The sequence below is a fragment of the Macaca thibetana genome, chromosome 3, assembly GCF_024542745.1.
Source record: "Macaca thibetana thibetana isolate TM-01 chromosome 3, ASM2454274v1, whole genome shotgun sequence".
NCBI classification, from domain to species: Eukaryota; Metazoa; Chordata; class Mammalia; order Primates; family Cercopithecidae; genus Macaca; species Macaca thibetana.
In genome coordinates, this window is record NC_065580.1 from 62,994,942 (window position 1) to 63,012,316 (window position 17,375).

General features: G+C 36.1%; 1 pseudogene; it reads left to right on the plus strand.

The window, feature by feature from the left end:
- Positions 1-367: 367 nt before the first annotated feature.
- LOC126951254 (UV excision repair protein RAD23 homolog B-like) lies at positions 368-1,014 on the plus strand (annotated as a pseudogene).
- The last annotated feature ends 16,361 nt before the right edge of the window (positions 1,015-17,375 follow it).

A 17,375-nucleotide genomic window follows, 5' to 3' on the forward strand; every position in this document is an offset into this window, starting at 1 on the left:
AAATATAAACTTGTTGAGTCTATGGTGATAAAACCCAAACAGTGACAATACCAGCTACAATGCAGCAATCAAATCCTGCCACCACTATGAAGTGAGTTCCTCCACAGCAGCTGCTGTGGCTCAGGCTGCAACCCTCATCTCTGCCTTGGCTCCCACATCCACACCTGCATCTATCATCCCACCAACAACGCCATGTCCTGAACATGTACCTTCTAGTGCAATGAAACAAGATAAACCTGCAGAAAAGTCAGCAGAAATACCAGTGGCTACTAGTTCAACATTAACTGAGAGTAAAGCAGTGGATTCTTCTCTGCCAAACCTTGTTGAAGTTGCAAATGCACTTGTAAAAAGTCAGTCCTATGAGAATATGGTAACTGAGATCATGTCATGGGCTATAAACAAGAGCAAGAAATTGTGTCCCTGAGAGCCGTTTTCAACAATCCTGACAGAGCAGTGCAGTATCTTTTAATAGGAATCCCTGGAGGTAGAAAAAGTCAGGCTGTGGTTGAGCACCTCCCCCCACCCCCAATCAGGTACTACTAGGACCCCTCAGTCTTCAGCAGTGTCTTCAGCTGCTGCAACTATGACAGCAACAACTACAAGTTCTGGGGAACATCCCCATGAAATTTTATAGAATCAGCCTCAGTTTTGACAGATGAGACAAATTACTCAATAGAGTCCTTCCCTGCTTTTCCAGCATCGCTATAACAGATAGGTCAAGAGAATCCTTAATTGCTGCAGCAAATTAGCCAACACCAGGAGCATTTTATTTGGATGGTAAATGAGCTAGTTCAAGAAGCTGGTGATCATGGAGGAAGAGGTGGAAGTGGCAGGAGAGCAAATGCAAAGTTGGAAATGGTCATATGGACTACATTCTAGTAGTTAGGATAAAGAAGCTATAGAAAGGTTAAAGACATTAAGATTTCCTGAAAAACTTATGAGCATATTTCGTTTGTGAGAAGAATCAGTTTGGCTACCAATTTTCTTCTATAGCAGAACTTGAATGAAGATTGAAAGGGACTTTTTTGTATCTTATGCTTCACACCAGTGCATTACACTAACTACATCCAGTGGGTTGTCTGGAAAGCCTTGGAATCGTACCCACAATACTTTGTATATGATAGATTGTTGGAGGTGGGGAGGGTGGGATCTAGGATATAGGACAGGGATGAATACAGTACACGTCTGCTTCAATTAGATGCTGCACATCCAAACAGTATGATTATACAACCTGCTTTTGCAGGTCTTTATTTCTTCTATAAAGTAGGTAACTTTCTCTAGGTTTCACTCCTTTTAGTGTACTAGATACAGAAATTTAGTGTAATGCCCTGCTTTATATTTCTTTGACTTAGCATTGGTTTCAGAAATAATCATTGGTATGTAGAATTTTCAGTCTTTGTTTCATGAAAACACTGGATAAGGGCTTTGTGGAATTAAAAAGAAACTCTATGGCAACTGTAAAGAGAAATGCCAAATTATTGATGGTTAATTGTTGCTACTTCACAAAAGTTTAAAATTAATGTATAAGAAAGCCCATTCTTTCCTGTTAAATACCTGGGGTGGGGTAGGGGAGAAAGGGAAGCTTTTCTTACAATGAAAATAACTACTTTAACTATTTTAAAATTTCGGCCGGGTGCAGTGGCTCAAGCCTGTAATCCCAGCACTTTGGGAGGCCGAGATGGGCGGATCGCAAGGTCAGGAGATCGAGACCATCCTGGCTAACCTGGTGAAACCCCGTCTCTACTAAAAAAAAAAATACAAAACACTAGCCGGGCGAGGTGGTGGGCGCCTGTAGTCCCAGCTACTTGGGAGGCTGAGGCAGGAGAATGGCGTGAACCCAGGAGGTGGAGCTTGCAGTGAGCTGAGATCCGGCCACTGCACTCCAGCCTGGGCGACAGAGCAAGACTCCGTCTCAAAAAATAAAAATAAAAATAAATAAATAAAATTTCTTGATAACTTAATTACAGGCCTTTTTAAATTTTTATTTTTTGAAACAGTCTTGCTCTTTCACACAGGCTGGAGTGCAGTGGCCTGATCATGGCTTACTGTAGCCTTGACCTCCTGGGCTCAAGTGATTCTCCTGCCTCAGGCTCCCAAGTAGCTGGGACTTACAGACACACACCACCATGCCTGGCTAATTTTTAATTTTTTGTAAAGACAAGATCTTACTACCTTGCCTAGACTGGTCTCAAATGCCGGGGCTCAAGCGATCCTCCTGTCTTGGCCTCCCAAAGTGCTGGGATGACAGGTGTGAAGTACCATGCCCGGCCAGACGTGCCCTTCTGACATGATCTAACAAGCTGTACAAGTATAGACAAAGTTATTTTCCTGCTTACATTTTTTGTTTGGGGAAAAAAATTGGTGTGTTTCTGATTACTGTTTACTTCATTGGTGTATTGCAGTAAAAGTTTTAAAACAATCGTTGCTTGTTTGCTTTTGATGTATTCCTTAGTGAAATTAGCACTTTTAGGTCCAATAAAGAACAGAATTCTCTTTTCCTCTTTCCCTTTCCTCAGCAGAAATGTGTTTATCAGCAAGTTGTGGGTCTTACTACTGCCTTTTAAAAAAAAAAAAAAAAAACTCACAAAATGCTGATTCAGATCGAAATTAATGCAAACATTTCAATACTAGATTTCTGATATTTGCAGATGATTTTCTTTATTAGTTAAGAATGTATTACCACTGAAATAATTAGTGTTGTTTTGCTTTCAAAAAGAGAAGGTGGACAGAACTGTGATCCAGCATCCCTTATTGCACTGGAAAGTCTTACAAATTCTTTTGAAAGGATGAGGAGATGTGTCTAGAAAAACACTTTTGAAAATATATAATCAAGATATCTCATGGTGTATTAAAGGAAAAACATTTTATAGCAAAAATATTATCTGTCCACCACAGTGAAACTTGTTTTATCCACACTTACTATTTTTTTTTCCTTTTAGAAGAAGAAAATGCAAAGCAACAAAATATCAGCAACAGACTCTGGTACATTTCAGATGTTCATCTTTAACATCAGTGTGTTTTCTGCCTCAGTCAGAAAACTCTAGAACTGGTTGAAAACTTGAGTGTGTTGGGACTCAGAAAATGTAACCCTGGAATATGGTGCATTTACATGAAGCAGCCTCAAGATTTCTCTGATTCTCCCGCCACCCCTGTAACACCTACCTGCTGTCTTTCAATCCTGTCTCTCCCAAAGCACAAAGTGAAGTTTTCTCTGAAGTTCCCTTATCTAGCTAGAAACGAGATCTGCAAAGAACACATTTGCCTTTCCTGAAATTTCATTAACCAGAGAAGATTAAAACTCGTATCGCAGAGAAAGAAACTGAAAATTAAACACCACACTTAAAGCCCAGATAAACTTCATCCCAAACTATTGTCTGCTCTACATCCCATTCAATTTCCAAAGAAAATTATTAAGCAACTATTGTTTGAGCATTAGGCCCAATCTCCTCCTAAAAATAATTTACTATCCCTCAAGTGGCCAAATTTTCCCCATCTCTCTGCTTCTCCTGTGAAGAAGTGTATATATACATGCATCCGTACCTAATTGGGTTATTGGGTGATCATTTCCCTGTGACTTCCCCATGCTATGCACATTAAATAAATTTGTATGCCTTTCTCTCCTATTAATCTTCCTTTTGTCAGTTCATTTTTAACAAACCTTCAAGAAGTGAACGGGGAAACTTTCCTTCTTTGCCTCTTTTAGTGGATTTTAAAGATCCACCCTTGAAAATAAGTGTACATTTTTTGTTTTTTTTTTTTTTTTTTGAGACAGAGTCTCACTGTGTTGCCTAGGCTGGAATGCAATGATGCGATCTCAGCTCACTGCAATGTCTGCCTCCTGGTTCAAGTAATTCTGCTGCCTCAGTCTCCCAAGTAGCTGGGATTACAGATGCCTGTCACCACGCCCAGCTAATTTTTGTATTTCTAGTAGAGACAGGGTTTCACCATGTAGGCCAGGCTGGTCTCAAACTCCTGACCTAGTGATCTGCCCACCTCGGCCTCCCAAAGTGCTGGGATTACAGGTGTGAGTCACCATGCCCAGCCATAAATGTACTTTTATAGTCAATAATTATCTCACCTGTAAGATGAAAATGTACCCTAATGTCTAGTGAGACACATTTTACTTAAAGAAAAAATTTAAATGTTTGTTTCATGACATGTGCGTAGCATTTTATTTGCCATTCACCCTACTCTTTAAATAACTGTTTTGAAATCATGTATTCCTTGAGAAGCATTTGCTATTTTAAAGGGATTCCAATCAGTTATTAGTATTCTTTTGGGGAAAAAAAAAAGATACACTAAAAAGGCAATTTATGATCTATGTGAGCTAAAAAAATAGATTGACCATATTCACTTCAGTTATCTTTATAACTGTTTTTCAATTGTCTCTCTTTTAATTATTGCCAATTTATTTAATATGCATAGCATGGGGGAGCCACAGGGAAATGATTATCCAATAACCCAATGAGGTGCAGGTGCATGCATATATACACTTCTTCATAGGAAAAGGGGAGAGATGAGGAAAATTTGGCAACTTGAAGGATGGTACATTATTTTTACTGGGAAATTAGGAAAACCAGGCTTGTAGACTATGCAGTTTGCTGTTATTTTTATCAACCTAAATAACAAATGGCCAGGGATATGCTAAAAGAAATTATGCTTAGTCCAGAATAGGAACTGCAATGGGTATATGTGTGTCATAGTCATCTCTGTGCGTATTCAGAGATGTAAAATAAAACAAATGTTTTCAAAGAAAAAAAATGAAGAGGATTACATAATTAGTGTGAGATAATTATCCTTAATTGCAAAGATTAATAACAAGGGTGGAGTTAGTGCAAAGTTGAGTAGGCAATTTCTGGGTAGATGTTCTGGCAGAAGTTTTTTGATTGACTGATTTAATTAGTTAGTTAGCTAGTTGCTTGTTTGCATAAGGTTGTGATAGCTTTTGTGCAAGGTTATAGTTTTTTGAAGAGCCTTTTGTGATGTCTTTTTTTTTTTTTTTTAACCAGACAATTGTGCATGAAAACCATTCTTTCATGTCCTTTTTCTGCTCCATTTTCAGGGTTTTTTTTCTTTTTTCTTTTTTTTTTTTTTTTTTTTTAACACAAGTGACTCTATTTTTATTCTGACAATTTTTAACATTGTTTATAGGTAGATTTTAGCCAAGTTGTAACTAAAATTACATCTAACTTAATAATTTGCTGTTGTCTTAAATAAAAAGTCACTCTTTCATAAAACTATGCATAATTGTATCTTGGACACAAGAAGGATGTTAGTTTATCCAGTGATTGAAGGATCTTTTATTAAATTATGTGTCATCTATAAGGCAATCCTCACAACATAAATCCTAAGAATAGTTTTATATTAAGGAACAAATAATACATACATATGCATGCATGGAGGCACACACTACCTGTGAACAAATTTGGAGATATTGAAGAAAGCTTTGAAGAAATGCTTATAACTTAGATTAAAATTAATTATATAAAATATTAGATTTTTGGAATTTAGACAATTTAAAAATCAATTAAAATTTAACTAAAATTCCACTCTTTGGTTCTTTCCCTTCCTAACCTGGAAGACGATGAACTATTTTTCTTTTTTCTTTTTTTTTTTTGAGACGGAGTCTTGCTCTGTCGCCCAGGCTGGAGTGCAGTGGCCGGATCTCAGCTCACTGCAAGCTCCGCCTCCCGGGTTCACGCCATTCTCCTGCCTCAGCCTCCCGAGTATCTGGGACTACAGGCGCCCGCCATCTCGCCCGGCTAGTTTTTTGTATTTTTTAGTAGAGACGGGGTTTCACCGTGTTAGCCAGGATGGTCTCGATCTTCTGACCTCGTGATCCACCCGTCTCGGGCTCCCAAAGTGCTGGGATTACAGGCTTGAGCCACCGCGCCCGGCCTACGATGAACTATTTTTCTAATGAAAAGAAATACATTAGTGTCATCTTTTTTACTCACAACAGTAAGTGAAGGAAAGTCAGAATTGCAAATTATACACTTTTGGTAAAAAGCCAATACAATTACAAAATTTATTTCAGTGTTTTAATACTTGATGTACAATTGACCCTTGAACAACACGGGAGTTAGGGGTGCCATCCCCCAAATTGTCAATAATTTGCATATACATAAACAGTCAACACTTATTTTCTATGTTACATGTATTGCACACCATATTCTTATAATAAGGTAAGCGAGGGAAAAGAAAATGTTATTAGGAAAATCACAAGGAAAAGAAAATACATTTGCAGTACTTTACTGTCTTTGCCCATACAATAAGTTTACATTGTCTATTTCCTAGATGAATCATCTGTCTGAAATGGGGGGCAACCCCAGTTGCAGACCTCGATCTGTGCTACATGTCAAGGAATTCAGCTTTTTCTTATAATGTCATGACCTATCCGCTTCCTGGGAGCACTTCCAGCATCACTAGTGACACTTCGTATGGGTCGCATGGTGTTATGCCAGGTTTAAGGTACTGCATTAAACACAATGAAAAATGCAGAACTATGGACAAACACTTCTTACTGTTACATACAATTTACTAGAGAAATGAACTGCTTGCATGGAGATGATTGGTGTCATCTGGCATTTGAGCAGATACCCCCAACAATTGAGTTCACTGCAATAGCAACAGGAGGTGGCTGGAAAATTATTACAGTAGCATAGTATGCACTACAGTTAATTTTATGCAGTTATGACTTAATACTGAATCTTTACATTTATTTACATTTCTCTCTATTGCAAATGTTGCCATGTAAAGTCTCTAAGTATATGTGTGCCTAAGTTTTGATGAATTTTATCTTTCTATAAATTTATGTGTATGTTATGGTAGTAAATGATAAAAAGACTAATGTCTACATGTATTTTATGCATTCATGACATACTTAGATTATTGTTAATTTTTCATATCTGTAGGCCATGTGTTTTGTCTTTTTCAAATTGTCATAATCTCAAGAAATGGTTAAAATATATTTACTGAATAAATCCACCTACACATGGATCTGCACAGTTCAAACTCGTGTTGTTCAAAGGTCAACTGTGTTATCTTTGTCATCACACCTCTACAGAGATTTTTTAATATTTTCAAACAGGAGGGACCACACTGTTTACACAATTTGTTTCTGTTTTTCTTCATGCAGGTAATATACAATAAACATCCTAGCAGCTATTCTGTATGATCTCAATACCTTTTTATTGTCTTAAATTATTATGATTAGACTAGGTTTGAAATCACTTTCCTTCTAGTTTGCATTACAGGGACATACGAGAAGGATTAGGATTTTTTAAATACCTAATACTTACTTTTAAAAAATGCTTTTTAAAATACACATTAACTTTACAAAGAAAAATGTACCTAGTTATCTCCCCTTTGGGTATACAAGTATCCACCCTTCCTGGAGGTGATTCTTCAGTTAATGCTCTTCGATTGAGTAGCATCAAATGAGGTCCTTCTGTACTCTACAACTGGGCATGTCTGCAACCACTCCTTTTTTAAGGTTTAGTTTGTTATGCCGAGTAATCATTATACGTTCTCCTAATTTTCAGTTATCTTCACTGTGTTTTCTACAAGTCTTTTAAAGTACCAAAGTCTAAGGAATTGCAATGGATCCTTATATTAGAATATTAGGCTGTCTTTTAAAATTATGTATTTTGGAAGCCCATTTATAAATATATAAAAAGTTTACGAAATAGAATTACCTGGGAAAATTAGAATATAAAATTATATATAGAGTAGTGGTTGTGTATACACACAAAAATATAGGAAATAGACTGAGAGTTTAACAGTGTGTCTCAGAGGGAAATAATTTACATAGCTTAAATATTTTCATTTTTTAATATATTCTATAATAAGTACATATTACATACATATATTTATATATAATATAAATATATAAAATATATATAATATATAATATATTTATATTACATATTATATATTCATATTTATATATTCATATTATAATATATCTATATTATATATAACATATATATATAATATATTAATATATATAACATATAATATATAATATATTAATATATAATATATATATTTTTTATATATAATATGTATATATTTTATATATGTATTTAAATACAATATATGTATATATTTTATATATAGATTTTATACATATGTATGTAATACATATATAAATATATGCATATATAATACATATGTATGCAATACAGATATAGATATATATGTATATAATACATACGTATATAAACATATAAATATAATATAATATATGTATATATTATATCATATATAATATAAATATATCATATATAATATATGTATACATGCATATAATGTATACATATATACGTATGAATATATACATATATGTATATGCATATATAAATATATACATATATTTTATATGCATACCCACATATATTACATATATATGTTACATATACATAGATAATAATGGGAATTTATTTTCTTTTCATGATTATCTTATTTTGTTGTCATTTTGTCTTTAACATGGTTTCCAGGAGTTTGAAACCAGATTCCTTTTATTTGCAATTCTACTTTTGGCTTCTCAGATATTCTGTTAACTCTGCATAGAATATCACCTTATGGAAGGTTACTGTGCTTTGGATCTGCGGCAAACAATCTAAGTCTGGCAGCCCACAGTGACCTAGGAGAATTCTTACATTTTAAGTGATGAAAAAGTATTCAAGGAAAAATAGTTTGAATACTTTTTGTTGACATGTGAAAATTAAATTTCAGTGTTCATAAGTAAAGTATTATTGGAATACAGCCATACCCAATTGTTTTCATATTATCTCCAACTGCTTTTGCACTACACCTTCAGGGTTAAGTAGTTGAGACAGAGACTGAATGGCTTATAAAGCTTAATATATTTACTACTGGGCCATTTTCAGAAAGCTTGCTGACCCTTTTCACGATTGTCATTCCTTAAATTGTGTATGTATACAAATCATAAGAGGAAATTCATAAAAATGCAAATTCTGATTCTGTGGCCTATAACTCTGCATTTCAAACAAGCTCCAGGTGATGTCAATTATTGCTCTTCCACGAACCACACTCCAGGTAATAAAGCTCTGGATAGCCATTTTGATGTAATCTGCAAAATGCAAGAGTTATTTGAAACCCATCATTCCCAAGATGTTTTCCAGTGGATGTGTGTACGTGTGTGTGTGTGCGCGCACATGTATGTGTGACTTCACATCCCTCTTTTACTGAAAATCAATAATAATGGATCTGGATAAGTGGTTTAAGTAAAGATAGGAAAAATATATGATAAAAGAAATGGTTATAGAGCATTGATCTCCAGTAAATGCTTAGTGCAAAGTTTATAAATCTTATAGCATATATAAAATATTCAATATAATGACATATGCCAGGATATGGAGACTGTAGTTTTTTTTTTTTTTCTTTTTTCTTTTTTTCTTGAGGCAGGGTTTCACTCTGTCACCAGGCTGGAGTGTAAGGTCTCTTTTTTTATGTAATAAAATAATAAAAAAATAAAAAAGTTATGTGCCTACAAAGATATTTAAATTATCAGTTCTTACATACTAATAATAAATGTGCATATAAAATCTGTAAAAATTATTAGGTTATAATTATTTAGTTCTTTTCCTTTTTTGAGAAAGTTATCTCAAAGTAGTTTATAAAAACAAACCAATCACCACCCGAAAACTAGTAGCTCTGGTAATTTATTATAAGTGTTGGCTATATGCTGTAGCAGTAGCTCTAGGCCACTCTTTCCCACCATTAACAGATGGACAAAGTAGGCTATTGTGTTAGAAGAGCTTTCCCAGGGAAGAACTCTATTTAGATTCTTCTCACTTTCTAAATTGCTTCCTTTTTCCTAAGGCTGGTAAGGTAAAAATGAGTTTGTGATTACTTCTCCATGGGAGGTCTCTTTGTCCCTGTAAGATTCAGGGAAACCAGGGAAAGGAGACCTGTAGCGGTTACCCTATAGCAGCTCTTGTCTAGGCCTTTGGAGAACTATTCTTTTCTTGGGTCAGGAATCTTTGTCTCTAGTCACAGAAGGTTGCACCAAGGAACAAGATTAGGAAAAAGACCAATAAGCTAATTTCAGTTTAGACCTTAAGCTAGAGAGACAGTAGAATTCCTACAGTATTTGGAGATCATAAAAACAAATCAACATAAATAAATGTATGTTTACATTTACATTAGAGCACATTCCTGAAAAATCTGGTAAATTGGAAAAACATACAAAAGTAATTTTTGGCTTATATGTAAAATAGAATGAATTCTAGGTTCAAATAATCATGAGTGTTTTAACTATATGAATGTCAAGCTGCTTACTGAGGGGTCCTTGCTCCCAGAGCTCCCAAGATGGTGGTGGGCCGCTTCCTAGATGGTGGCAACCCTCCTGCTCTCTGACCTGGGGTTCTTGGCCTCATGGATTCGAAGGAATGGAATCTTGGGCCATGCCGTGAGTGTTATAGTTCTATTAGAAGCTGTGAGTCACGGAAGAGAACCATGGAACCCAGTGACTAGTAGTGTTCAGCTCGATTAGGACGAACCCAGGCACTTAGCGGTGCAGGAACAATGGCAAGCCTTTAGCCCGATTGGGAGCGGAAAGGGGTGCCTCCCTGGATCAGAAGCACGGCCGGACACCCTGCCGGATGCGGAAGGATGGAAGTCAGCACAGGGTCTGCTAAGGCGACAAACAGCAGTGGTGGACGGTAAGCTAAAGCTCAGCTCTAGCCTTAACAAACACAGACCAGAAGAGAGTGCAGTTGCAAGATTTAATAGGTGAAAACAGAGCTCCCACACAAAGAGAGGGGACCCAGAGAGGGTAGCTGCTGAGGGCTCAAATACCTGGGTTTATATCCTGATCATTGTCCCTCCCTCTGTGCTCTCAGGCAATAGATGATTGGCTATTTCTTTACCTTTTGTTATTGCCTAATTAGCATTTTAGTGAGCTTTCTTTACTACCTGATTGGTCAGGTGTGAGCTAAGTTGCAAGCCCCATGTTTAAAGGTGAATATGGTTACCTTCCCAGCTAGGCTTAGGGATTCTAAGTTGGCCTAGGAAATCCAGCTAGTCCTGTCTCTCAAAGCGAAATATTCCAAAACTATGTAAGAAAGCTTTCCTAGGCCGGGTGCGGTGGCTCACGCCTGTAATCCCAGCACTTTGGGAGGCCGAGGCGGGTGGATCACGAGTTCAGGAGATCAAGACCATCCTGGCTAACACGGTGAAACCCCGTCTCTACTACAAATACAAAAAATTAGCCAGGCGCAGTGGCGGGCATCTGTAGTCCCAGCTACTCAAGAGGCTGAGGCAGAAAGGTGTGAATCAAGGAGGCAGAGCTTGCAGTGAACTGAGATCGCACCACTGCACTCCAGCCTGGGTGACAGAGTGAGACTCCGTGTCAAAAAAAAAAAAAAAAAAAAAAAAAAAGTTTTCCTTATGCCTTATGCTTTCCTTAATCCTTAGTTGATTTGAATTGCAGGATAGCTAGCACCCCTGGCTATCATCCATAACCACTGACAGTGTCAGCAGTCATTGTGAAACCGAAAATACCTTACAAACAGCAAAAGCTGATGATACAAAACCTATTAAGAATCTATGCTATAAAGCAAAATACCAGAATTAGTAATAATCATAATAATACTTAAGTTTTCATGATCTCTTACCTGAACCTTTCTGGTAACAATTTATCTCCGTGACTTAAAAAATACGTATCTTTTAAAAATAACTTCAAAAGCACAAGAAAAAAAAATCACTCTAAGTTCAAGTTGAATATTTGAATATTAATATGGGCCAACCTACCTACTCATTAATTTCAGGCATTTTTGTTAGCTTCTCATTCTTCTTTGCCCACTTAATTCTGAGCTTGGTTTACAGCTAATTTTTCTTTTATTTACTGGTTCAACATCTACAGAGGACATTGCTGTACCTAACACAGTGTTAGCATTTCTTAATCTGCTTTAGTCTTTCAATTGCAACAGGATTATTTGATTATATTCGATATGGAAGTAAAATTGGTTTTTTTTTTTCTTAATGAACATATTCCAACACTACGTCTATCAACATTCCTTTCTATTTATTTTTACTAATTCTATAAAATTATAAATGTTATGCATTCAAAATTTTTATACACAAGAACAATAGCTTCTGTTGGTATCTGGTCTTATTCTTTTACATGTTAAGTAGATTTCTCTTTGAAGATCTGTTTTAAATTTCCAGTAAACGTGAGACACCTGAATAGGTAGCATAAGAAACTGATTATACTGCTTTTCTTTATAGAATATTATATTTTCTGGGAAATGAGCCAGAGTCTGATCTAACTCGTCTCTAGTACTTTGAATATTCTACCACATATTGCCTTGCAAAATCTTCCACAAACAGTAATAAAATATATTCTTCCTAAATAATTTGATTTCCATTCAAATATATTTGCAGATCCTAACAATCCTATAGAACTGTATGTTAGAATGAGAAGAGTTTTAATTTCTTTTTTTTTCAACTCCTAAATTGTGACAAAGGCTTTTTTTTTTTTTGCAAAGTTACCATTCTTAATGAGGTTTTTTTTTTTTCTTCTTCTTTTCTTTTTCTTCCACATTAGAATGTGCTGTTAAGTCAAAAAAGTCCAGGTGCAAAGGTGGTTTCTAAATGGAGAGTTAGGGTGAATTGTTTCCACTTTTTGTAATTTAGGATTGGGCTCCCAGGTTGATTCATACCTCTAAAAACAGCAGAGTTTATTTTTTGCTTTTCTAAGGCAGAAGATTCACTTCAACAATTTTTAAAGCGCTTTAAATGACTACTTTAACAACCTGCAGGCCAAGGAAGTTCTCATAGGTCTGGAAATGGAAACAGCTGGACTAGTTCAGTGGGGATGATTCAGCCTGAGTCACAGGTCCACACCCAAATGGAAAGTGTAAACCCTGAAGGCCTTAGGGGATCCCTAGAGCCAGGAATCCCTTCTGGGACCTACCACAGTCTCTGGACTGGCTCAGGTTTCAGAGATTATTTTTAGCTCCTCTTTATTTATCCTATGTTTCCCCATCCTTTTCATCATAATTTACAATATTCTTTATTTACATTTCCAATAAGTACTGGTGAGTATGAGTAATTGCAGAATAAATTAAGAAATGTCCAGTAGACACTTGACATGACACAACCCTAGAGAAAACATCAACCTACTCCATATCTTCATTTAGTCTAAAAGTTTGGAGGAGTCCGGATATTCTTGGAGTCCTTGGCGGCAATAGCACTTCACGTTTAACTTATGGGCAAGTAGACTTAATGAGATACAGCATACAGGATACACAGCACATTTCCCTGCCCACTCAAAAATACTTTCATAAAAACAGTGACCAGTGTTTACTCTGGCCAAGAACTCCAAAACATACCCTTTGGGCTTGTTCTTCATTAATATATCACAACTGCTCTGTGAGATGGACATGGTTATTATCTCCATGCTCAAGCAGCTCATAATCGTTGGAACCAAAAAATGAACACAAGATCTTTGACTCCAAAGCCCAAGTTCTTACCAATTATGATGACTAAAAACCAATTGTATGTTTTTTCCTGAATATGTTCAACAAACTTATGTTGAGCAAAAACTGTGTTCTAGCACTGTGCTAGTTAGAGAATTCAACAATAAATAAAACTGACAAATGACATAATGGACTTACATCTCATGAGGAAAGTAAATAATACAAATGAGTAGAATAAATTGTATTGTGTAAATGTGATAAAGAAAAAACTCAAGAAAAGCAAATGGAGTCATTGAGATGATAACATTTAAATCCTGTAATTAGTAATAATCTTTCCGAGAAGGTGACAATTAAACCAAGACCTGTAGGAGATGAAGAAACAAGCCCTTCTCCATCCTCAACCAACCTAGCCTCCAGGGAAAATAGCATTCCAGGCCAAGGGGACAAGTTTAAAGGCTGTGAAGCACCTGGGAGCATTGCTAGAATGACCCAAGAGGAGCAAGAAGATAGATGGGTTGTGGTGAAGTGACAAGTAGGAGAGGCTAGGAAAAGATGAGACCTGAGAGATAATAAGGCAGGGAAGTAGAGGCTTCTACTCAGACGAGAATAAAAGCAATTGTCTTTCAAATAGAGTTGAGACATTATCTGATTTATGTTTTTAAAGAGATTACTCTGGCTTTTGTATTGAAAATAGGCTGGGAACAAAACGGGAGAAGAATGATCAATCTGGTATACCTGTCAGGAAACTGTTACAATTCAAAAAAAAGATAATGTTTGCTGGGACCAAAGAGAGTATTGAAACCGATGGAAAATGATCAATTCTGTATGTATTTTATAGGTGGAACTGATAGAATTTGCTAATCAATTATATGTAAAGTAAATAGCTGGGTCAGGCCTGCACATTTGGAAGAATGGAGATTTATTAGCTGAGATGCAGAAAGCAGTAGGTGTAGTAGGTTTAGGTTTTTCCTAGGCAAATATAGTGAAGAAAGAGAGACAAGAGAGTAGAGAGAGTATCCAGAAGACTGATCATAATGATTGACCATAGACTGTCACTGGGCTGCAGAAGAATGATCAAGGTGGACTGGGAGGGGAGTGCAGAGGTGGTAGGATCAAGGACTGTAGGTCTGTGTGAGGCTGCAGGGTTACTGGAGTCAGTACTGGAGGGGTGAATAATTTAATAAACATCAACTCTAGATTCCTGAAGTTGAAAAACTTATTAGAACATTTCCTAGCAGAGCTCTTAAGAGAGGCTAGCTTCTGGGACACTCCTATAGTCTATTTCAATATTAGCTTTAGATAATGTTTTTTAAAAAAATTATTAATTTAAGGACTGAATGATTTTCTAATTATCTAAAAATTAAAGTCTTCAACACTTAATATCTGAATACTTTATAAGATAGGATTTGCCTATTTGGGATACATTTGATCATTCCCAGAATAAAATAGATTGTCCCATGTTAGCAGTCAAAGCACATCTTTGGGCCATGAGTCACTGTATTATAAAAGGATTTCAAAATGAAATAAAATGTATTAATATAGAGATTAAAGGTTAATTATTAATTTGTGTTATTTTTAAAAGTGGAACACACATTCAGAATTTAAAATTTTAATATGAATCCAATGATTGGCAATCTTTTATGAAATCATTTTACGAACACCACTTAATTCTTACAAAGTAGATTACGATAAAATTGTATTTTCCTAAAGTATATTTTTAAAATAAATGAATGTGAATAGTTGATATTCAGACCATACAAATACTTTATATGTATAATTCATACCATACAAATACTTTATATGTATAACCAATCTCACAGGAAGGGGGTTGGATTCTTATCTCCCTATGTTTAATTTGAGATACCAGATAGCTCACCTTTCCAAAATATGACCTTCCCGAGCACTGAAATATATACCTCTAAATCCATTTCTATTGTGTGTCCAAAGATCCCTAGTTCAAAACCTACACATTACTTTTGAGGTTTAAGATACCCCTAATTTATTTTCTATTGTCATCTATTAATAAAGCAGAAAAGTCATGGAGAAATTAAGCATTGATCAATTAAGCTTTGTTGGAGCATATGGGAAGAAAAAGATCTCAAGAAAAAGGAATGGGCCATGCAGTGGCTCACACTTGTAATCCTAGCACTTTGGGAGGCCGTGGCAGGTGCATCGCTGGATTGCTTGAGCCCAAGAGTTGAAGACCAGCATAGGCAATGGGGCAAAACCCCTTCTCTGTAAAAAAGACAAAAATGAGCCAGGCGTGGTGGTGCACCCCTGTAGTCTCAGCTATTCAGCTATTTGGAAGATTGAGGTGTGAGGATGACTTGAGCTTGAGAGGCAGAGGTTACAGTGAGCCAAGACTGTGCCATTGCCCTCCAGCCTGGGACCCTGTCTCAAAAAAAAAAAAAAAAAAAAAAAAAAATGACCTAAGGGAGGCAGGTCCCAAGTGAGATAATACAAGGACAATACGGTGTCAATGAGTTGAGATACTCATTTGGAAGAAGAAAAGAAAGACAACTTTTCTACCTGTTTTTTTGTTGTTGTTGTTTTTTGTTTTCCTTTTTGAGACAAGGATCTCACTCTTTGCACAGGCTGGAAGGCTGGAGTGTGATGGCATGATCATAGCTCAACCTCCAGGGCTCAAGCGATCTTCCCACCTCAGCCTCTTGAGTAGCTGGGACTACAGACACAGGCCACCATGCTTGGTTCTTTCACTGTTGGTAGAGACAGAGGTCTCACTATATTGCCCAAGCTGGTCTTGAACTCCTGGACTCAAGCAATCCTCCTGCCTCACCATCTTAAAGTGCTGCGATTAAAGGCATGAGCCACCGAGCCTGTCAGTGTTTCTACTTTAACAGTTAACCTCATCAACACTAGTACTAATTCTTTTGATTAAAATAGAGCAGATGTATATTTTTTATTAAATGACTATGATCTTGGTTTAAAAACTTTTTTTTAGAAAAGCAAACAAATTACATAATACTTTTAACAATAAAGGTGTAAGGAGAGTTTCAGCAATATGTATTTCTATAACAATGTGATTATTTTTATAATGAAAAGAACACATCTTTAGAGGGGAAAAGAACACACATGTTTAATTTTATGAATAATGAAGGCGGTGTAAAGGCCAAGAAAACTTGTTATTATGTATAAAAATGTTATTTCAACATTATTATCTACAAAACCAAAATGGATTTAATTGAGGTGGGCAAGGAAGGACATATTTTAAATGAGAGAATTTTCTTGTGCCTAAATTGGATACTAAAAACATTCAATACTGTTTATCTGTATTATTTTATTAACTTTGAAAATTATTTTAATATTGTCATTCATTTAGAAGGCATCCTGATTTAAAGAAAAGTTTTATAACTAAACTAGTTTTAGAACAGATCTATTAGATCCCTGCTAAGGTCAGTTCTTCAGGAAAAGACTTATTTTATTCCTTTTGAATAATCTTGTATACTTATGAGGTCAAATGGGTAGTCAAGGAAATAACCATTTTCTCAGGATGTGGCCACCATGGTGACCACACAGTCAACACAGTAAGCTCCAGCATTCATGTTGTAATCCAGCTCATTCAAGCAAAGGTAACTCCAGTAGGGAAATTCCCGCATACACAGCATGTGCATTTTTATTTTACCTGTCCTCCGACAGAACTTTGCTCATTATAACAGTAAAAAACACACCCCTGGATGGAGAATTAAAATGCTAATGAGACATGTGATGTACGAATAAGCATGTACAGCCAGTGCGCGTGTGGACTACCCAGACCATGCTTACTAGTAACACCTCTTTCCACCTCCTTATGAATAATTATGTAAAACTCCCATAAAGGGAATCTTCCTAGTGCCAGTCTCTGCTGTCTCATCCTTATGAGCAGCCCACCCCGAATCCTCTCTCTCAGGGTGTACTGTATATTCT